The sequence below is a fragment of the Pleurodeles waltl genome, chromosome 1_1 (genome assembly GCF_031143425.1).
Source record: "Pleurodeles waltl isolate 20211129_DDA chromosome 1_1, aPleWal1.hap1.20221129, whole genome shotgun sequence".
Taxonomy (NCBI): domain Eukaryota; kingdom Metazoa; phylum Chordata; class Amphibia; order Caudata; family Salamandridae; genus Pleurodeles; species Pleurodeles waltl.
In genome coordinates, this window is record NC_090436.1 from 391,530,626 (window position 1) to 391,554,911 (window position 24,286).

The window sequence follows — 24,286 nt, forward strand, 5'->3', positions numbered from 1 at the left end:
CAGCTATGTTAATATCATCTCTGCTTTGGTCCAGTTCGAAATAGGAGCGGGTCGATTCAGAACAACAATTACGAGTACGGTTTGCAGTAGTACTCAAGTACTCTGTTTCACACTCTTGCATGCCTTTGGGCATTAGCTCAGAAACATCCGACTTCCAGTTATTAAAAGTGCAAAGGAGGCCTTGTCCTTTCTTTTTGTACTAACTGTATATGAATACTACCTAAATATTCTCAATTTATTAATGCTTCAGACATTTCAGCCCCAATTCACACAAAAAAGAGTACATAAAGGAGTGCTACTTCCTTTGTTACTAGGCCGCTTTGTCGTGACGTAGTTTGCTGTGTTGAAAAGAATCCAGTGTCGTTCCAAACATCTGGCAACCCTGCTCCTTTGTCACGTTCCATGAAAAAGCAGCCGCTACTTCCTGCTTAAAAGTTTACTTTTGTGTCGCTGTTTGTCACACCGTCAGTATGAGTTGCCTAGAATAACAAACTGGGCGGCCTGGGCGCAGAGTCGCTGCCCCCTCTTGGGCCTCAGACTTGGATTCCTGCTCCTTATCATCGAAGTGACAGGTCTCTCAGACTTCGCTGTGCCGCGTGGCTTCCCTTTCAACGGTTTTATGGCCTCTTCAGAGGAATACTCTAGGGGCTGGAAAGGCTAAAAGGTAGAAATGGAAACAGAAAAACACCGTAAAGTCGGGATTGTTGGTAATTCAGTGTCATTCTTCCGCGTCCTCTCCTAGTTCAGAGAAGATATAGATGCACAGAGATGAGCTATGGAGACGAGGAGGGGAGGGAGACCCGGTGTCTGCTGTTTAATGGCTTTCCTTGCACTCCTCTCGTTTTAATGTCGGAGGTAATGGCCGTGACATTGAAGCCACTTGAAGGGCTGACGCCTTGACATCCTGCTTTACACATAAATGTGCTTAATTTCGTACCGCAGCCATATTCCCCGGGCATCAGTCAGAGAAATGTCAGGTGCAGGCTTCTCTGTTGCATTTCTCGATAGACTGCAGGGTGGCATTTGTGATAAACCTCTCGTTTTTGGGGGTACTGGTATGCCCTTCTGCCTCTCAGAAGTAGGGTGACCACCTGGCATTGAGGCAAATTCTGGACAGGACTGTAAAAAATTCAGGACAAAGGGTCAAAATTCAGGACAAAAATTCAGGACGAAGGGTCAAAATTCAGGACACAAAATCAAGATTAAACGTCAGTTTCACAGACACACCCAAGAGAGGCCATGCCTCACTGTGTTATCAGTGCATTTTTTTAAACTCTTTTAACATAGCTCTATTTATTCACTGTCATCTTTTTGTGATTGCCTCCTGGTATGCTACATTCGGGAGTCACATTATGTCCTTGTTAAGTAGTGAATGAATGCTCTTCAGCACTGTGTCAAGGCCATCACCCTTACTAAAATCTTCCCAATCTTTCTTAAGTAGAAAGTAAACATTTTAATTATGTTTCTGAACATTTTAAAACCCCTAGAAAACAGTTTGGGAAACATTAAGGTAATTAACCTTATGCCAGTTTAAACAAATTAAACAAAAACATCTGTCTCACCCCAACCGCCCATGGACTTTCAACCTGAAAAAAAAGGTAATGAGGCAACAGCACTAGAGTGTATGTCTTGAACTCTACACTTATCTCAGAACTGGGAGCCCGGACTACCAATCAAGGATAATAAAAGAGGAGAATGAAATCGAGATCAAACTGGAGGTTGTAGCTAAGAACCGGTTAAATAAGGACGAGAGGGACAAAGTGGGGACAATTCCTAAAATCAGACAAGATGGGTTCACTAAGACTATTGGAAGGTATTGGGTACCTGGGGAGTTGTCTCCGCAAACAGGAGAGAAACAGAAGAGACACTGTCAAGTGGTTGAACAAGCAGCACCCACCCACCTTGGCACACTCTTCTGGTGGAATGATCCGCTGTTCGTGCTTGTGAAGGGTGAGCAGGGGCCAGACCCTTGCAAGGTTGTGCAAGCCAATTGCCCACTTTGTCCATGTCTTAAAATGATTTTGAAATTGAGCAAAAGTCAAAATAGTGATCTGGGGTATCCCTAAGTGTCAAGTACACATAGAATCTTGAAAATATTTGGGATATAATTTGCACAAACAAAATGTAAAAAATGTGTGTTTCTTTAACATATATGGCACTGGTTTCCCCTTTATTTACAATTAGACCTCAGATTGAACTGGGAACTAGTTACCTTTCGATACCTAGTGATTAATATCTACCATTCTCCCACTGTTTTGCAGGATGGAAATCTCGGCAGAGCATCATGGTCCCTTCGAGCCCAGTTTGCTTTTTGATCTTCTTTTCTGCCTTCTGTAGTGGGCCACGTGGCACTAGTGAAGATGGTGTGCTACCCCGATGATAGTATCACTTTGCAAACCTTCCCCTGCTCATCCTTCTTTCCTTCTTCAGACATACCACACATCTGATTTGTTTGCTGGGGTGCTGTTGGGTAGCTCTTTCCAGTCTACTGTAAAGCTACCTGTGACTGCGGGTGGATTAGGCCTTCTGGACTTAGAGCGCTATTATTCAGCTGGCTTTCTTCCCGCATGAGATGGGGTTTATCTGTAAAGACTTTTAAGGAGGGCTTACTGCCCTGCTTATTGTTTCCTACTGACCAGTCTATGGATCACCATCCGGGGTTATCATGCACAGCTTTTTCTTGCCTTGCTAGAACCTGTAAACTCACTGACATGAAGAAACCCTGTCCTCCTGCACTATCTTTGCTAAGCCTTCCCACTTGCATTGGATGGCTGTGCTCAGAGCAACTCCAACAGTGGCATGCTGCAGGTGTCTTAAAATTGGGGGATTTGTTTCTGGACTGCGAGCTACTAAATTTCCAAACCTTTGTGGCAGACTACCATCTTCACCCCGGTCAACTCCTTATTTATAACCACCTTAAACAATCATTAAATGCCCTGTTTCATATCTGCCACCTAGCACTAACCCTACATGAGGTGTGCCACAAGCTCCACACCATAGGGACTGGTGGCAAACTGACAGAATGGGTGGACAGACCTTTCCTGCAACATTGAGACCACTCCAGGTCTTCTCATCATACTACCTGGGGACCACTCCAGGTCTTCTCATCATACTACCTGGGTGATTGATGTGGCCAAACTTCTGCAAGATACAGACTGGACTAAAATACTGGACTTTCCCCACAAAGTATCCTATGGCTGTCACTTTAAGTACATTTATAGACCTTCCTTGGAAATACATTCTGCTCGTTGCTTGCCTTTGGGTTTGTGGTTTGTAACTCACATTTCATTGCTTTCAATTTGCTGGCTTTATTTGTTTTAGGCTATGCAGCCTGAGTACGTCCCTTCCCTTGCCCAAACCTTATTTACAGTATCCTTATGAGTGCTCTCTTTCTGTAAACAGGCCTGTAAATCTTGTTTTTATCTCATCACATTTGATGTGCATTCAAAGAACAAGGTCAAATGTCAGGCTCTGTCTTCGGTGGGAACTTAGTGTTCACTTTTCTTTCTCTGACTTCAAATTGAGAGGATTTATGCAACAATCTTGCTGGATACTGGGGTTAGGAAAGAGTTTGTTTTCTATCACATGACAACATTTAAATAAACTTCACAGCATATCTGAATTAGGAGTACAAATGAAGCACATTTTTGTTCATTCTGATCTGTGCTAGAAACAAATACCTTTGTACGATTAAAACAGATCATTGCATTAGGTGATGCAATTTCCACACGCCATCATCTGTGCACTGTATAGTTTTATTTGAAAAACTGTATGTCTGTGCAATGTAATGGTCATTTCAAATCAACAATGTGTTGTCTGTAATGGCAGTGTGTTACCACACCATGCATACTCCAGTCTGCTATGCACCACTCCACACCACTGCACCCTACTCTGCATCACTCCATGCTACACCACTCCATGCCACTGCACTCTTCTCCACTTCACTCTATGCCACTGCACTGTATGCTACTTCACACTACGCCTCTCTACTCTACTCTGTACCACTCTACTCTATGCCAATGCACTTTACGCCTCTCTACACCACTACGCTCTGCGCCTCTGCATGCTATACCACTCCAGTCTAGGCAACACTAATCTAGTCTGCACAACTCCACTCTATGCCACCCTGCAAAACTGCACTATACGCCACTGCACTCTATGCTAATACACTCTATGCTAGTGCACTTCACTCTGTAACACTCAACTCTATGCCCCTGCACTCTACATCAATACACTGTATGTCACTCTGATCTACTCTGTGCCACAGCACTCTACACCACTTTACTCTATGCCATCATACTCTATGTGACTGGAGTGGGGTTGATTCGATTCATTGGATTGGAGTGGGGTGCATTGGACTAGAGTGGAGTGGATTAAAATGGAGTGGATTGGAATGGAATGGATTGAAGTGGAGTGGGTGGGCTTGATTGGATTGGAGTGTTGTGGCCTTAAGTGGAGTTAGGTGCATCGGAATGGGGTAGAGTGGGGTAAATTGGGGTAGATTGGATTGGAATGGGGTGGAATGGGGTGGATTGGAGTCGAGGTGGAGTGGGGTGGATTGGAGTGGGGTGGACTGGCTGGGGTGGATTGGATTGGAGTGGGGTGTATTGAAATGGGGTGTATTGCAGTGGGTTGGGGTGGGTTCTGTGGGGGGTATTGGACTGGACTGGAGGGGGTGGGGTGGATTGGAGTGAGGGAGATTGGAGAGGGGTGAATTGGAGTGGGGTGGATTAGATTGAGTGGGGGTGTTTAGATTGAGTGGGGTGGATTAGATGGAGTGTGGTGGACTAGAGTGCGGGGGGTTGGATTGGGTTGGGATGGGGTGGAATGGAGTGAATTGGATTGTGGTGAGGTGGATTGGATTGGAGTGAGGTGAATTGGGGTGGATTGGAGTGGCATGGTGGGGTGCATTGGAGTGGGGTGGACTGGATTATGGTGGAATAGACTGGTTACAGTGGACTAGATTTGAGTGGGGTGGGTTGTGGTGGACTAGACTGAAGTGGAGTGGATTCGAGAGGGGTGAATTGGATTGGTGTGGGGTGGATTGGATTGAAGTGGGTGGGGTGGTCTTTTTTTGGAGTGGATGGGTTTTTGGAGTAGGGAGGATTGGACGGGGGCGAGGTATATTACAGTGGTTTGGTACAGGGTGCATTGGATTGGATTGGAGTGGGCTGGATTAGGGTGGACTGGATTGGACTAGAGTGAGGTGGATTAAGGTGAATTGGATTGGTGTGGGGTGGATTGGTTGGGGTGGATTGGACTGGAGTGGGGTGGATTGGACTGGGTGCAGTGTGTTGGACTGGAGTTGGATGTATTGAATTGCAGAGGGGTGGATTATGGTGGATTGAATTTGAGTGGGGTGGATTATGGTGGAGTGGGGTGGACTGACTTGGGGTAAAATGGATTGGATTGGAGTGGGGTAGATTGGATTGGGCTTTGTTGGATTAGTGTGGGTTGGATTGTGGTAGATTGGAGTGGGATGAAATAGGATGCAGTGGGTTGGATTGGATTGGGGTGAGGTGGGGCGGATAGGAGGGGGTGAGTGGAGTGGGGCAGATTGTTTTGGATTGTAGTGGGGAAGATTGGATTGCTGCATATTGTTTTGGATTGGAGAGGGGCAGATTTTTTTGGATTGGAGTGGGACAGATTGTTTTGGAATGGAGTGGGCAAATTGGAGTGGGGCACATTGTTTGTTTTGGTTTGAACTGAGACAGACTGGTGTGGGGCAGATTGTTTTGAGTTGGAGTGCAGCAGATTGTTTTGGATTGGACTGGGGCAGATTGTGTTAGATTGGAGTGGGGCAGACGGTTTTAAATCGGATTGGGGCAGACTGTTTTAAATTGGATTGGGGAAGACTGTTTTGGATTGGCCTGGACAGGTTGGAGTGGGGCAGATTGGGATTGGAGTGGGCAGATTGTTTGGGATTCGAGTGGGGCAGACTGGAGTAGGGCAGACTGGAGTGGGGCAGATTGGTCTGGATCAGAGTGGGGCAGATTGGTTTGGACTGGAGTGGGGCAGATTGGAGTGGAGCAGATTGTTTTGGGTTGGAGTGGGGCAGATTGTTTTGGATTGGAGTGGGGCAGATTGTTTTGGATTAGCGTGGTGCAGATTGGAGTATGGCAGATTGTTTTGGATTGGAGTACAGCAGATTGGAGTGAGACAGTTTGTTTTGGTTTAGGGTAGGGCAGATTGGAGTGGGGAACATTGTTTTGGATTGGAATGGGGCAGATTGATTTTGACTGGAGTGGGGCAGATTGTTTTGGATTGGAACAGGGAAGATTGGAGTGTGGCAGATTGGAGTGTAGCAGAGTGTTTGGATTGAAGTGGGGCAGAATGGATCTGGGGCAGATTGTTTTGAATTGGAGGGGGGCAAGTTGTTTCAGATTGGAGTGGGGTAGATTGTGTTAGATTGGAGTGGGGCAGATTGTTTTGGATTGGAATGGATCCGATTGAAGTGGGGCAGATTGTCTGGGATTGGAGTGGAGCAGATGTGAGTGGGGCAAATTGTTTTAGATTGGAATGGGTAGATTGTTTTGGATTGGACGGGGGCAGGTTGTTTTGGATTGGACCGGGGCAGATTGGAGTGGGGAAGATTGTTTTTGATTGGGGCAGATGAGAGTGGGTCCAATTGTTTTGGATTGAAGTAGGGTAGATTAGAGTGCGACAGATTTGAGTGGGACAGATTAGAATGGGGCACATTGTTTGGACTGGAGTGGGGCAAATTATTTTGGACTGGAGTGGGGCAGACTGTTGTGGATTGAGTTGGGCAGACTGTATTCAGGCTTATTGTTTTAGGTTGGAGTGGAGCAGATTGGAGTGGGGAAGATTGTTTTAGATTGGAGTGGGGAAGTGTGTTTTGGATTTGCATGGGGCAGATTGTTTGGGATTGGAGCGGGCACATTGTTTTGGATTGGAGTGGGGCAAATTGGAATGTGGTGGTTTGGAGGATTGGAGTGTGGTGGATTGGAGTGGATTGGGGTGAGTGGTTTTAGTTCGGAGTGGGGTGGATTGGTGTGAGTGGGGTGGATTCGTTTGGGATGAGGATTTGCATGGATTGGTGTGGGGTGGGGTGGAAATGTAGGGGTCGGGGAGTAAAGTAGTGGAGTGGTTTGGGGTGTACTGCACAATTATGTGTTAGAGCATAATTTCAGCAATTACACATAAGAAAGAAAAAATGTCGCTTTGCAATATTTAGAACAAGATAATTTTTATCTTTTGAGAACAGCGCCCAGAAGCAAAAACAAAGCAAAGTGAGAAAAGACTTGGCAAAATAAAAGAAAAGAGTTAACTACAGAAAATAAAACTTTACAATTTTGTTTGTCCTGCTGGGCACGTTTTTGCCAGTAACACGCCTTCTGTTTGCAGAGTTCTAGAAGTTAAAAAGAAGCACCTCAATTACGTTGGGAGAAGTGGACGGGCACGGATTAAGTTGAATCAATTATGCTTGGTCTCTGCTCCACAGACAGGAATGGAAATGATGCTTGGCCAGCAGTGATGAATTACAAGGCTTTGAAGAAGAGTGTCATGCAAGCCAGCAAATGGTAAGCAATAGGCTCAACCTTAAAAAGACATTCAGGAAGGGGTGTTGCTCAATCACATCACCTGGCTTGACGGGGGCCTAGTTGTTGCCCTGCCTTGCTAAAAAACAGATCAGATGGAAAGGGCAAGCAAGTGTTTTTGAGACGCTCCAGTGTGGTCTCAGGGTGCCCAGCTGTATCTGCTTTTCCACTCAGCCGGCCTTACACAAATTTAACCTCCTTGGTAGTCCACTAGACAGACCTAGCACTCATAAAATACTATTTAAATCAGGTGATGCCTGTGGCGTTGCCTGCGGCAGGCGTATATGCCACCACCTACAACTCACACTCATTTAGGATAGGGGCGGCAACATCAGTGGTAGGAGCTGGTCTCAACATAGAGACGGTTAAGACAATAGAGAGGTGGAAGTCTAATTGCTACAAGGACTATGTGCGTCTGAACATGATATAGGGAATGCTCAGCTCATTGAAAGTGATCGATTAATCACATTTTCTTTCCTACCCAATGTTTTCTGTGTATAAGGACACATGGCTACAACCAGTGTGTGGATTCCTGACCAATCTTTTGGGCGATGAGCAGGAACAGTCTTTAAGCAGAGTTAACTTATCAGACAAGCAGCCGAAGCAGAGCTGCGTTTACTTTGGGTTGGAAAAAGTCATCTTTGGCTCAATTATTGCAACCGTTGGAGGAGGTTGAACGCAGGAGGCTGAAGCCACTTGCACTTATTCTCCACATACACAGAAATGGTTTGCCCTTTTAGGGAGGAAAGGCATCTTTCAGAAGTTTTTGGCAGAAATATGGCTGGCAAAAAGGTTCTCTGGGTCGGTGATTGCTTGGTCTCATATTATCCCTTGTGTATAGCATGTGGGTCTTCTCTCCAAAGGACTGAACCAGTGCCTGAATAACTGAGTAAAGCATCTACTAAATACAGCCATACTTAAGATAATTCCTCAAGTTTGCTTTAGAGGCGACACCCTTTGACACAAAGATGGTGTACACCTGTCCACCCAGGGCAATGAATTGTTTGTGGACTCCTTGTTGGCTTTTGCAGCACAACACTTTTTCCAGTTTGCAGTGGATAGCTATTCAGGGGATGCTCCGCTGGTCAGTTAACCAACCAGGCCAGTGGCGGGAACAGACTCCGGTTTGGCCACAAAGCTAGCAGCATCTCAAAAGAGAAGGTAGGTGAATTTTGGATATATGTGTCTTTAAATCTTTGATCAAGTTGGGGCAGAAGTACTGCATTCTTTAAGGCAGGGGCGTACACTGCAGTGGTTGCCCTTGGCCCCCAGGGTAATTTATGGCGCTGCCTTGGGATTGCTGGTAGTTCGAGCTTGAACCTGTGGACCAAGGGCCGGCCCGGTTGCCTAGGCCCATCTCACGTAGGATGCCAGAGTGGGATCCCTCATGGATTGCTCTGTCATGGGTATTTAAGGGCTCAGTCGGCTTGCTGGCCTTGGCTCCTTGCCTTGTAAATATTATATCCAGAGGGGGGCCCGGTGGCTTGTGTCAGGCTCCCAAGTCAATTAGTCGGTGCTCGAAGTGCCTGCAGGATGTCCAAACATGACTCCAACAACATGGATTAGGACGTTCCAATGTAGATCAGTTTTCAACTTGTTTCATGCGAAATGTAAATTATGCACAATGTATAACGATTATCAAAATATGTTTTGTTGAATTCTGTTGAACAATACATGTTAATGCAGAACTGTTTTCTCAAACGCAACGTGGTCTTTGGCCAATGTTTTTTACTTGATGGTGGTCTGAACTAGTCGTTATGGGTCCTCTGCTACTACCATGAGCATTGGTGTGGTCCCCAGTGCTTAATTTGAGCCGGTGGTTTCAGGTGGGGCCCACTGGCACTGATTTTTGGAGACCGGAGCTTATTTTTCCCCATTAGACATTAAATGGACGAAGAGAGAGAAAAACACACAATTGGGAAAGGTAGAGAAAGTGAAATACAGAAGAAACCGCACAAAGGGAGAAAGAAGAGACCAACAAGAGAGACAGAAAGGGGCAGCAGTGCCTGTTAGTGGACTAAAGAGGCCTGAAGTGGATTCAAGGATACGGAGCATTGGTATTTGGCGCACTGGTTTTCAATAGCACAGCCGATGCAGCGTTTGGGCACCTGCACTCATTCTTTTACAAATTAAGCACTGACAGTCCCCTACCTGTTCCAAAGGCAGCCATATGTATTTTTTTTATCTCGTTGTTGACAGCTACGTGAAAGAGTGCATAAAAGCTGGAAATGAAAATTTCTTGTAAACCACATAAAACAAATGCATTGTTTTTAAGATCTGAAATTTTGCAAAGTGCAAAAGTGTACAATTTTGCAAAGTGTACAATTGGTTTATAGGTTTGTGTGATATTACACTTTACTATTCTATTGACATTCAGGCGCAACAGCAGAATTCGAATGCATCTGCCATTCTAACAACCCTGGAATGACTGCTGCACTATTTCTGCACGTTGAGCACCTTTTGGCATGTCCACTTCGAGGAAAGACCATGGTGGCAGCTTTAAAAGCCAAGATGCAAGCCCCAGAATGCAATAGGTTTGTGTGTTAAAAGTCAGGAAAAGCTGACTTGGAGCCACTAGGCCGCAGAATGGAAAGCAAAATAAAATGGAATTGGTAAATGGGTGTCTCTTTTATTCATCCGCTCCTCAACTGTAATTTATACATGTTAAGTTGGGAAAACCTTATTCTTTTTATATTTTGCTGTGAAATGTGAAAGTAGTTAGGATAACAACACTATATGACTTCCCTACCTGTACCCATTGCCCTAAGAGAACAATCTGGCCCTGCCCTACGAAGACTCAAATGGTTTTGAAAAGCGTGAATGTTTGTCAAGAAAAAGAGAACAGGATGGGTATGGCTTTTGAAGAGTAGATGCTTGCATCTCACTGCTAATGAACACACAACATTTATGATTACAACTTACAAAGTTACCCAAAACAAAGTGTGATGCTTAGGAGGCCCTATTTCACGAGACAATGTGAGTCTGTAGGTATTAGGAGTGTATATAGCACACCCTAAAATCCCCCAACCCCTCCTGTGACGTCTGAAAAGACAGATAAATTAGAAATGAAAATAAATGTGCTTCTTTGCTTTAGGAACCGCCAGTGTGCAGTTTGCTGTTGTGCAATCAAAGGCAAATTTCGGAACCTAGCTTGAGTTCTGGTTAAGGTCGGTGGCCTCCCCTCTCTAAAAATAGAGGGGGCGTCTACTTCCACCCATGTGTACCCCTTTTGCCCTGGGGATAACTATGAACATCGTTGCCCTATTCACTGAGCTTTTTCAAAGAATTGCTGTTTTTTGGTACAATTATGTGAGCATTACTAGAGAGGGGCATTGACTCTCCCCACATGTTGGGAGCCAGGCGTAAGTGTTTGGATTGGGCAGACGTGTTCTTCTACACAAAAAAGTGCTTTCTCTCTACACAGTGATGATCATTTTGTTTATTTATCCAGTTGCACAAGCTTGAACTTTCTGGAGCAGACACACGACACTGGAATGCAGTTAAAGTGACTTAGTTAATTAGATAATTTATGATGTTTTTCTCTGGCAGCAGCAGAGATGCGAGATGGGCAATCATTAACCTACAAGGATTTTTAGGTCTGGTTTAGCAGTGAAAGTGGCACAGGGCATTTTAACCTACATATACACAAATACATATTTATTCTCTTGCTATTTACTTGTTATGCTCCATTTAACATATTACGTTCTTTTAAAAGCCAGGCCTATTGGCATTGCCAATGCTTGTTTTCATGAGAAAGCTGTCCCTTTCCTAGAAATTAGTCGGTAAATCACACCTAAGCCTCGAGCTGCTCGCAGAATTTTTTTTCTGAATTTGGCCAGGGTTTTGAGTTGTAATTTATGCTTAAAACAGGAGTAAAAGACTTGTAATCTAAGAAGAAAAAACTTTTTTAATTAGAGCCTGTGTCCCTAAAGTTTTATGAGTACTCACAGTATTCTTTTTATGTGGATGTGCAGCAAATATGCATTTAAGTACTTCCTTACACTCATGCTTTCGCGCCCAGTTGGAAGTTATAGGCATGCAATGAACGCCTCTATTGCATACAGAATCTACGTATTGCGCACACATGCATACGTACCTGGCAGCTTTTCCCAGGGGTAAATGTACTTTAACTCCAAGGAACCTTCTGCGTGCCTTTCTGTTTTAAACCAGCTTCCATGTTGAATTAGTTTTTAAAGAATGGTATGCAGAACACCCCAACTTCAAAACAATGGGAACTTCCTCCCATAAAGTGCCTGGTTGCTGAGGTATGGGGCCATATAAATGCCAAATCAATCAAACAGGATTTATAGAGCGCACAAATCACCCCTAAGGGTATCCAGTAACTAGGTCCAGGCTGCTCAGGCTTCTTTCGAAGAGCCAGGTCTTAAGCCCCCTGCTGAATTCCTGTAGATAGGGAGAGGTCCTCAGGTCAATGGGGAGGCTGTTCCAGGATTTTGAACGAGGTAGGAAAAGGAACGACCTCCACTGTTGCTGCGTTGGATGTGGGGGGTATGAGCGAGGGAGGTGGAGTGCAGGAGTCTGTGGAAGTTCAGGCGGTGGTTGGTGTACGCAGGTCCTAGGTTGTGAAGGGCTTTGTAGGTGTCTGTCAGGATCTTGAATCAGCATCTCTTGTGTACAGGGAGGTTCAGGTGGGGAGTGATGTGAGTACATCTGAGGAGGTCGAGGATAGGTCTAGCCGCTGAGTTCTGGATACTTGTAAGTCTCTTCAGAAGGTGTGATGTGACTGTCATAAAGAGTGTTGCCATAGTCCAGGCGGCTGGTGACGAGGGCTTGAGTGACGATATGTCTGGTGGATATAGGGAGCCATTTGAAGATCTTACGAAGCATGTGGATGGTAAGGAAGCAGGCAGCATATACTTCGTTGATCTGGCTCTTCATGGTGAGTTTGTTGTCAGATGATGCTGAGGTTCTGGCTTGGTCCGTGGGGGTCCTTTCCAGGTCAGCGGGCCACCAGATTTCATCCCATGGTGAGGTGGTGCTCCTGAAGATCAGAACTTTCATCTTGTCTGTGTTGTGCCTCAGGCAGTTGTCTTGCATCCAGTTGGAGACGCTGGCCACGCAGAGGTAGAAGTAGGCTTTCGTGATCGTGGGGTGGGATCGGAAAGTGAGAGGATGAGTTGGGTGTCATCCGCAAGGGAATAAATATGTATTTGTGTGGAATGAAATAACTGTAGAATTATATTAGTGTAGGTGTTGAAGCAGGTGGGGCTGGGACATGAGCCTTGAGGGATCTTGGACTCCGAGGTGAAGGAAGGGATGTCGACCCTCTGAGTTCTTCCAGAGTGGAAGGATGCAGTCCATTTGAGGGCATCGTCTCAGACGACAATCAGATGGAGCCTCTTGATTAACGTTGCATAAGATAACATTGTTATCTACACAACATAACATTGTAATTGTTTTAAGACACAAAAAAGTGGATCAATTTGCATTCACATCAGAGGAAATGTTTGTGGTGAGTATGTTGTGGTTTAGCCTGTAACTTTGCTAAGCTTAGAGAATGGAGATACAGGTTTTAATTTCAATTGAATTAAAATGGCGCTCATCTGGCCATCTTTATTCTCCAGTTCCTCTCATCGAAAGTATGCTTATTGTTTGTTAAAAAGACAACCGGACTGTAAACCATCTACTGTTTTAATAATAACATGTCACCCATCCCCTTTATTTACCTTCTAGTTTTATAATCTGGACACAAATAAAAATATTGTTTGTGAAGCACTCTGCGTCTCCTTGAAGCTATATTAAAAGCTTTAAATAGGAGGGGCTATTGTCTGGGGGAGTCCCTTATTACCTCCAAGTCCACCAGTCCTCGTCCCCTTCATTACTGATGGAGAGAACTCTCTCTACATGACAGAAAAAAGAACATGAGGAATGCATAACACTCCAACTCCTTTCCCACTGGGAATACATAATACGTACCTTTCCAGCATTCCTCCTCTTCTTTTTTCTGTCTGCGGCATTTCATGGACGCGAGGACTGGTGGGTTGCCCCTGCGAGGCTTGGGTGGTTTCGTTTCGGCACACCGATTCATCCTCCGGCTGGGCGGTGAGGATGTTTCTTTCCTTCCGGCATCTGTCCCTGCCTGCTGGGCTGGCAGGGTGGGCGCATTGTATCCAGGGAGCTGGACGGCTGCTGGGCAGGCCATTGTTTCCTGCTCTGTGTGCTTTGCTTCTGGGGCCTCTCTGGCACTGTCTCCTCTGAGGTCTTACGCTGCTGCTGGGAAACGAGCTACGGGTTTTGCTGTTCCCGGGTCACAGTGGGGCATTGGATGCTGCACATGGTGTATAATTTGAATGCCGGTGTTACGTACGGTTAAGTCCATGGGGCAGGCCGTCGATCCCTTTTTCTGTGTTTTGCGGTATCCAGCTGGCATTTTAAGGAGGTGGCCCCAGGGTGAGTACTGCACAGCGGATTTCTTCTTCTTAGGGCAGCAGCTTCTGTTTTTGGTGCTTTTGCCTGTGTTTTGCGGGGCTTGCAATGGGGAAGCACACCCATAAGAGGAAGTATGTTGAAGTTTTCTCCTCTTCCTCTAAATCATCGTCTGCTTCTTCTTCCTCTCCAGCTCGTCCACAGACATTCAGGAGGGATGATGATGTGTGTCTGCAGCAGCTGATTAGAGAGACTTTGTTGGAGATGGGGGAGGTTCTAAATCTAAGGTCCTAATTCCGGAAGGAAATTCCCATTCCTCTGTCTCGGAGGAGGAGGGTCCTAGTCCAGAGGAACAGAAGGGGAAATATATTTCTCGTGATTTGTTGCCTGACCTGGTGAAACATGTTAGAGCCAGTATGGGATTTCCTGAGATTCCTGACACCTCTTTGGGGTCTGCCAGATCCAAAGTACTGGGACTGTTGATGTCACGATTCATCCTTGCATTCAGGAGGTGATTAAACGGGAATGGCGTAATCCTGATAAAATTATTCTTCCTCGCTTCATGGCCAAATTGTACCCCTTACAAGATATGTACCAGGTTCTGCCGGATTCCATCCCTATTGACTCCTCTGTGGCCAGCTTGGTGAGAAGGACTTCGCTGGCTGAAGATACAATTGCTAAAGATGCTGTGGATAAGAAGGTGGATGGTTCTCTTAAAAAGGTTTATTCTGGTGCTCATCTGGCCGTGCGGGCTGGCATCTATGGCACGTATGTTGCTCAGTCTCTGATTTCAGGTCTCAAATCCTTATGTTGAGCTTTCGATGAATCTTCAGATTGCGCAGGGTCACTTGATCTTATTGAGAGACAAGTGGAGTTCCTGCCTGATATTTCTTTTGATGTTGTGGGGGCTTGGAAGTGCCTGTGTGTCGGCTTGTAGGAATCTGGTGTTGAGAGACTGGAAGACAGATGCTACCCAGAAGTCGTCTGCTCTTCATCTGCCTTTTCAGGGCAATGTGTTGTTTGGGGCTGAGCTGGAAGAAAAGTTATAGATACTGTTTAAAGAAAAGAAATATTCTTACTCTCTTAAATCAGTCTTGGGAGACAGACAGCCTTTCAGGCATAGATCCCCCTTCTATCCTCCTTCCCGTAGACAATTTGTTCATTCTCAGGGGCAATTTCCTGTGACAGAGGTAGAAATAAGAAGTCCAAATCTCCCCCTCCCAAGTCACGTTCCTGACTAAATGATGGTTCAGGAGGTGGCTGTGGGTGGTCGATTGCAGCATTTTCTTCTGACTTAGTTGGACTCCACTTCAGACAATTGGGTTCTGTACATCATACGGCACGGTGGTCCCGCCTTGTTCAGGGGTGTGTGTCACTTGGTGGCCTTCCATTTCCAGCAAAAGGATAGCCTTGGAGCTGGGTATTCGCTCGCTGATTCAGAAGAGGGCAGTTTTGGAGGTTCCTCTATTGGAGAGATTCAAAGGACTCCATTCCATCATTTTTGTGGTGCCAACAGATACGGAGGCTTCCGGCTGGTTTTGGATTTGACAGCCATAAATAGATACGTCCTTTACCTCCCTTGCAGCTGATTATTTCCGTTGGTGGTACAGGGTCATTTCATGTGCACCTTGGACTTGCAGGATGTCTATTACCATGTTCCATCAGCCCTCTGACTCTTCACCGATGTGGTGGCGCCTCTGGTCATCTCTCTTCACCTCAGGGGGATACATCTTTACCCTTATCTGGACGACTGGCTGATACATGTTCCTTCGGAGGATCTTCTTCTTCAGGATCTTCAGGTGGTTTGTTCCACGCTCCAGCAACCTGGGTTTCTTCTGAACTGGGACAAGTGTCAGCTGCCTCCATCTCGGGATTTGACATTTATTGGGGCCAGGTTTAGCACAGATCTCAACAGGGTGTTCCTTCCGGGGAGCAGGGCCCAGACTTTGCAATCTCTGGCTCAGGAGGGGATGTCCCTGCTGTTAGCTCCAGTGTGTAGATGGCATCAGTTGATGGGTTTCATGGCAGCTGCTGTCTTTACTGTTCCATTGGCCCGTTTTCATCTCAGGACTTTGTGGGTTCACCTGCTGTCATGTTGGGATCTTCGCTCGGGGGATTACGACCAGTTGGTTCCTGTCTGCCCGTGTGTTCATCAGGATCTGCGGTGGTGGACTTTGGAAGCCAACCTTACCAGGGGGGTCCTGTTGCAGCCAGATACTTCTCTGGTCTTGACTACAGATGCCAGTGCTTTTGGTTGAGGGGTGACTCTAGGAGTCAGGTCTCTGCAAGGCCGTTGTTTGCTTTGAGAGGGGAGGCAGTCTTCCAATTGGAGGGAACTCATAGCATTATTCAGGGCAGTCATGGTTTTTCGTCATTTGCTGGTGGGGCACAACTTGGTGGTTTACTCAGACAACTAGGTCACAGTTGCATATCTCAACAACCAGGAGTGATTCATACCAAGGCTCTCAACGAGGTGGCTCAATTGTTGTTCCTATGGGAGAAAGGCATCTTCAGTCTCTGGTTGCCATTCACGTGAGGAGGGTGGACAATGGGGTGGCAGATGCTCTCAGCAGGTGCTTTCCTCCATCACAAGAACTTTCTCCCACTTGAGCTGTGTTTCTCAGAGTGTGCAGGAAGTTTGGTGTACCATACCTTGACCTCTTTGCTTCCCAGCTCAATGCTCAGGTTCCCCGGTTTTGTGCTCACAGTCAGCCGCTTGGAGCTTGGAGAGTGAATGCTCTGTCAGTTTCCTGGCCGGACCGTCTGTTATATGCTTTCCCTCCAATTGCCCTCATTCCCAGGTTTCTAGCATGGTTAATGAGAGAGGACAGGGTGGTGATTCTGGTGGTTCATTTTTGGCCCGAATGGTCCTGGTTTGCAGTTCTCAAGTTACTGGCTGTACAGGGTCCTTGGTTCCTTCCTTGCTTCCCCTCTCCTCATTGGTCAGTTCTGTAGGAAGTTGGCTCTGTATATACCATCTTAAAGTAAGAGATAGTGTGCACAGAGTCCAAGGTTTCTCCTTAGAGGTAAGATAGTGGCAAACTTAGATAGTTCTAATGCTCTATTTTGTGGTAGTGTGGTCCAGCAGTAGGCTTATTAGAGGGTACTGTTAAGCATTTGTTGTACACCCACAGGCAATAAATGAGGAACACACACTCAAAGACTTAACTCCAGGCCAATAGATTTTATATAGAAAAATATATTTTCTTAATTTATTTTAGAACCACAAGATTCAAGATTTGAAGTAAATACATAAAATGCCAGGTACTCCACACGGGTAAGTAAGGAACTTTGAATTAGAGCAGTAACATACACAGTTTTAGTTAAAATGGCAATAAGCTATTTTAAAAGTGGACACACTGCAAAAATCAACAGTTCCTGGGGGAGGTAAGTATTGGTTACTTTTTCAGGTAAGTAAGCCACTGACAAGTTCATGTTCCTGGCAATAGTTAGCCCACCGTTGGGGGTTCAAGGCAACCCCAAAGTCAACGCACCAGCAACACAGGGCCTTCAGGTGCAGAGGTCAAAGGAGGGCCCAAAACAAATAGGTGCCCATGGAGAACAGGGGTGCTCCGGTTCCAGTCTGCCAACAGGTAAGTACCTGCGTCTTCGGAGGGCAGACCAAGAGGGTTTTGTAGAGCACTGGGGGGACACACAAGTAGGCACACAAAACACACCCTCAGCGGCACAGGGGCGGCCAGGTGCAGTGTGCAAAGCAGAGGTCAGGTTTTGAATAGGAATCAATGGAGGGACCCGGGGGTCACTCTAGCAGTGCAGGCAAGGCACATGGGGGGCTTCTCAGGCCAGCCACCGACTGGGCTAGGCAGAGGGTCGCCTGAGGGTCACTCCTGCACTGGAGTTCAGTTCCTTCTGGTCCTGGGGGCTGCGGGTGCAGTGCTTGGTCCAGGCGTCGGGTTCCTTGTTTCAGGCAGTCGCGATCAGAGGAAGCCTCTGGATTCTCTCTGCATGCGTCGCTGTGGGGGTCCAGGGGGGTCATCTTGGGTTACTCACAAGGTCGCAGTGGCCTGGGAGTCCTCCCTGTAGTGTTGGTTCTCTGGAGCTCGAGCCGGGGGTGTCGGGTGCAGAGGGTGAAGTCTCACTCTTCTGGCAGGAAGAGTGAGTTCTTTAAAAGTTGCAAGAAAGTTGCAAAGTTGTTGCTGTTTGTGAACAGTGCCGCTGTTCTCAGGAGTTTCTTGGTCCTTCGGGTTCAGGGCAGTTCTCTGAATCCTCAGAGGTTACTGCTCCCTGTCGGATGCATCGCTGTGCAGGTTCTTTGAGTCTGGAGACAGGCTGGTAGGGCTAGGGCTGGGGCCAAGTCAGTTGTCGTCTCCGTCGTCTCTGCAGGGCTTTCAGATCAGCAGTCCTTCTTCTTGTTGTAGGTTGCAGGAATCTGATTTCCTGGTTTTTGGGTGTGTTTAGGTCAGGACGGCAGTAGCCAATGGCTACTGTCCTGGAGGGAGGCTACACCCTCTTTGTGCCTCCTTCCTGAAGGGAGGGGGACACATCCCTAATCCTATTGGGGGAATCCTCCAAAACCAAGATGGAGGATTTTTAAAGGCAGGGGTCACCTCAGCTCAGGGCACCTTAGGGGCTGTCCTGACTGGTGGGTGCCTCCCCCTTGTTTTAGGAGGCCAAAAGTGGGGGCTGTGTCCAGAGAGGAGGGCATCTCCACTAGCTGGGATGCCCTGGGGTGCTGTAACAAAAGGCATGAGCCTTTGAAGCTCACCACCAGGTGTTACAGTTCCTGCAGGGGGAGGTGAAAAGCACCTCCACACAGTGCAGGCTTTGTTTCTTTCCTCAGAGAGCACAAAGGCCCTCACCACATGGGGTCAGAAACTCGTCTCTCAGCAGCAGGCTGGCAAAGACCAGTCAGTCCTGCACTGAGCAAATGGGTAAGATACAGGGGGCATCTGTGTGCATTTTGTAATAAATCAACCACTGGCATCAGTGTGGGTTTATTATTCTGAGAAGTTTGATACCAAACTTCCCAGTATCCAGTGTAGCCATTATGGAGCTGTGGAGTTCGTTTCGACAAACTCTCAGACCATATACTTAATATGGCCACACTGTACTTACAATGTCTAAGAATAGACTTAGACACTGTATGGGCATATTGCTCATGCAGCTATGGCCTCATCTGTGGTATAGTGCACCCTGCCTTAGGGCTGTAAGGCCTGCTAGAGGGGTGACTTACCTATGCCACAGGCAGTATTTTGTGGGCATGGCATCCTGAGGGAGATGCCATGTCGACTTTGCATTTTTCTCCCCACCAACACACACAATCTGCAATGGCAGTGTGCATGTGTTAGGTGAGGGGTCCCTTAGGGTGGCACAACACATGCTGCAGCCCTTAGGGACCTTCCCTGGTCACAGGGCCCTTGGTACCACTGGTACCTTTTACAAGGGACTTATCAGTGTCTCAGGGGTGTGCCAATTGTGGAAAGAATGTTACATTTTTAGTGAAAGAACACTAGTGCTGGGGCCTGGTTAGCAGCGTCCCAGCACACTTCTCAGTCAAGTCAGCATCAATATCAGGCAAAACGTGGGGGGTAACTGCAACAGGGAGCCATTTTCCTACAAGTTCCATCCCTGGCTCTCCAGAAACTTCACCTATTGGTCGGGAACTTGAAGTGGGGCTTGCAGCTCAAAGGGATTCCCAGGCATTTCGCTGTGGCAATAATTTCCAACGTTGGTGTGTTCCTCTTCAGTTGTTACTGTTGTATTGTTTTTTGACTAGTGCTTCAGTTTTTGTGGTAAGGGTTTGAGAAGCGTTTGTCTGTCTCAACCTTGAGAGAGCAATGGGCTGCTATCAAGGGTTTTCATTCTTGGGGCAATCTGGCTGATATTGGTGATTTGGTGTCTTGATTGGTACGCAGTTTTTCCCTAGCCCATCCTTTGGTGAAGCCTTGGTTTCCTTTTGGGGATTTACCTTTAGTGTTGAGATCCTTGGTGTCTGCCCCTTTTCAGCCTTTGAAAGTGGCGGATATTACGTTTTTGACTTTCAAAGTGTTTTTTTTTTGTTGCTATCACCTCCGCCAAACGCATTGGGAAGTTGGGGGCTTTGATGGCTAAGGAACCCTTTCTGTCTTTCTCTGCAGATGGAGTGTTGTTACATTTGGATTCTTCTTTTGGTCCCAGAGTTGTTTCCCAGTTTCATCATTCTCAGGAGGTGGTGCTACCTTCCTTGACTGTGGCTTCTGAAGGTAATTTGGAGTGGTCCTTACTGGATGTCAAGAGGGTGTTGTTGGTATACTTAGATAGGACCAAGCCGTTCAGGAAATCTGATTCCTTGTTTCTTTCCTTTGGTGCTTCTTCCGGGGGTGAGAAGACTTACTCTCTGTCTGTCAGTAGGTGGATCAAGCAAGTTAATGAATTGGCCTATTCTCTGGCTAGTGTTGCTACTCCGGCAGGGGTACAAGGAAGCTAGACAAGGGGTATGGCAGCTTCTTGGACAGAGTTGAAGGGGGAGTCCATTGCTGAAATATGTAGAGCAGCTACCCGGCCAGTTTCTAATACTTTTGTCCGCCAATACAGACTCCAAAATGTGTTGGGGGGAGACACATTTTGGTTTAGCGATTTTACGGGCAGTTTGCTCCAGAATTTCTGTTTTTGTATTGCTAAATAAATCATTACTGCGTGCTGCTTATTTTGTTGGATACCGTGTGATTCTTTTTTCTGGGTTTGTTTCTTTGCTCAGGCCATTCTGATTTCTTGGCTTGGGTATTCTCCATCAGTAATGAAGGGGACGATGTTGGACCTGGGGGTAATGAAGATTACCAGTAAGTAATAGGACATTATTCAGGACTGGTTTCTCGTTCTCCTTTGCCAGTGCGTTTTTTATTCGTAAATCCCTATTTCTGCAGCGTTGGGAGAGAATTGCAATTTATATCGAAGTTCTAAAATCGTCCCCAGGCTGAATGATGAGGAATGGGGACCGGCGGAGGAGCGCTTCCCGTGCAGAGGGAACAAAGAACAGGAGGCGGTGAGCGAGCGGGCAAGAGGCAGAGTTTATAGTTGACATTATACTTCAGAGTTGGTTCTAATTCAAGTTACATTCCTCGCAACCATTATGTAGCTCATAAATTCAATAAAGTGTTTTACTGTTGCGATAAAAATGACGGGGGGTGGGGAGTTATGTTGTAATTTTAGTACGGTGCTCTTTCTTGCCTTTTCTGCTGGAGCGCGGCTCTGTTTAACACTCCGGGGGTCACGTTGGAGGACGTCCTCGCGAGGAGGGACGGAAGTCCAACGTAACTTGATGCTCTGCTCTGTTATTGCCCACAATTATAGTATATTGAATATAAGGCTGGTGTTTCTGACCGGCGAGAACACTGGGGTTTTTAGTTAGCTGCCCCGAGCGAAAGTGCTTGACGGGGCTATTTTTTAAATACATTTTGCTGTATTTATATACTACTGGAGTCTTTGGAGAGTTCGTAGAAGGTATGTGAGGTTACGGGGTGCATACGACAATTTAGAAAAATCTCCAGCGGTACAAAGTATAAGTGTTGAGGGATTGCACAGAGGAGGGACGACTTGGGTGCAGGCAGTGCTTAATTTGTAAATAAAAGCGTGCCCAAAGCTCTTTTCTGAAAAACGCTGCTGCTGCAATTAAATGTGCTAGGACAGAACGCTGAGGCACTGAGTAACCCTTAAACCATATCAGGCCTCTTTAATTCATTTACAACCACTCCCCCTTTAGCTCATTCATGCAGCTTTCTGCCTTTCTGCTCTTTTAAGTCTTTCTCTTACTCCATCTTTCTCCTATGTGTCTTTGCCTCGCAGTAAATGCCTTATGCAGAAAAATAAGTACCGCTGCACCCCCCCTCAAAATTAGTGCCGGTGCCCTCCACTAGAATCCACCGCCTCAAATTAAGCACGGGGTACAGAGCTGGTTTCAAGGCGGGCTGTGAAATAGCTGGAGTGGCGTGGGTCCTAATGCAAGTTGGGCAAACTCCTGCTAGCGCATGTGTTTTAATAAAAATTGTTAATAGGTGTCTATGTATTCTGAGTAATGGATTTGTGTAGAAAATATAATAATGTACAAAAAGAATGCACATATTTGAAAATGTGATCATGAGTGGCCACCAATGTTAACAAAGTGTACTTATAAATAGTCTAATGCTATGAAATATTGAGGATATGTTTGATTAATGTAGTAGTATGTCACATTAAAAGTTATGCATTATGTATTAGCTTTATTAATTGTATGCCTTAACTTGGCGAAGGTCTTGGCCTAGTTGCCAGGACTCATGTCAAGCTGTATTTCTTAACGTTTAATAAATGGCTGTCCTAGAGAGTTAAACTGGTATTTTCCATTGCATTGTATAAAGGTGCTCGCAGCTGAGAATCTTTTCTCATGAGAACTGACTGCTAGAAGATGCTGTTCATGCTAAATGTAACATTATGGGCCTGATTACAACTTTGGAGGAAGGTGTTAATCCGTCCCAAATGTGACGGATATACCACCAGCCGTATTACGAGTCCATTATATCCTATGGAACTCGTAATACCGCTGGTGGTATATCCGTCACATTTGGGACGGATTAACACCTCCTCCAAAGTTGTAATCAGGCCCCATGTGTGTCATATGTGTAAGACTGACTTTCTCAGGAGGAGAACAATGGTGACTCTGACTGGAGCAGAAACTGCAACAATATTGTTACCTGACGAGCCAGATGATGAGGACATTGCAGGAAAAACCAATCAGCGACATGTGAAAGGAGTAATGGTAGAATTCATAGATTTTGAGTTTTAGTTTTATTGGACAAAGTGTGAACATGCGATCCCTTGACCAATAGGGATTTGGGAAGTAGTTTTAGTGAATTTAACTTAGCGAGTCTGCACTGAGAAGAAAGCAGCATTTGCCATTTGCCATTAGCCCATTGCCCATTTTCTCGACAAGAGACGTGCTTAACTTTATTGCTTAAAGACTGTGGCCCTCATTACGACCCTGGAGGTGGGTGATAAAGTGGCAGTAATACCGCTAACAGGCTGGCAGTAAGTACCGCCAAATTATGACCATGGCGGTGATATCTCCCATAGACGGCTAAGGTACCACACCAACCGCTAGGGCGGAAACAACAGCCACCAAATTGGTAGCCGCCAACAGCCAGGTGGAAGTCAAAGTTACACCCACCTTATTTTGACCCTGCAAACCGCCACCTTTTCCGTGGTGTTACCAACGCCAACAAAAGCAGAAGCAGAGCACAGAAGTGAAAGGACCCACCATTGGAGACACAGGAAAGAACCACGCCGCCATGGAACCCGAACTGTAAGTTTTCCCGATGATCTTCTATGTCAAGCTCCACCAGGAACACCAACTCCGGCGAAGACGGTGAGTACAGCCGCCTAGCACACAAGGGAGGTTGGGAGAAAAACGAGAGTGACACACACACGCACTACACATACCATTCACATACACACCATACACACAACCAGCTGCACTACAAAAACAATTTGACCCCGAAAATCAGCAGAATAATGCAAGGACAACAGGAATTGACGAAAGTGATTGTAATCAGTTCAACATCAAAATTAATAATCCGATTTGGCAATGAAACAGATATGTACACATGTATTAAAAAAAGGACACTGCCCAGTCCAAAGTTCAATGGGCCCACATGGCCACAGGGCATAGTCGAAGGTCCAACTCAAATCCTGACCACATCCGGATAGAACACTGCAGGGGTATCAGTTTGCAAATAGGCAGGCACCTCAGGGAGGGAGGGGCACCTCAGCTGGATGCAGGAACAAGCCTACTGGTTCTGGAGGGAGCAACATGCCCATTGCTGTTTGTCCTGGGGAGTGCAAGGCCACAGTCTCTCGAGTGGGTGTCTTGCCCACTGGTTCTGGAAGGGGCAAAATGCCCATTGCTCTTTGTTCTGGGGAGTGCAAGGCCACAGTCTCTCGAGTGGGTGTCTTGCCCACTGGTTCTGGAGGGGGCAACATGCCCATTGCTTTGTCCTGGGGACTGCAAGGCCACAATCTCTCGAGTGGGTGTCTTGCCCACTGGTTCTGGAGGGGGCAACATGCCCGTTGCTTTGTCCTGGGGAGTGCAAGGCCACAGTCTCTCGAGTGGGTGTCTTGCCCACTGGTTCTGGAGGGAGCAACATGCCCATTGCTCTTTGTTCTGGGGAGTGCAAGGCCACAGTCTCTCAAGTGGGTGTCTTGCCCACTGGTTCTGGAGGGGGCAACATGCCCATTGCTTTGTCCTGGGGAGTGCAAGGCCCCAATCTCTCGAGTGGGTGTCTTGCCCACTGGTTCTGGAGGGGGCAACATGCCCATTGCTTTGTCCTGGGGAGTGCAAGGCCACAGTCTCTCGAGTGGGTATCTTGCCCACT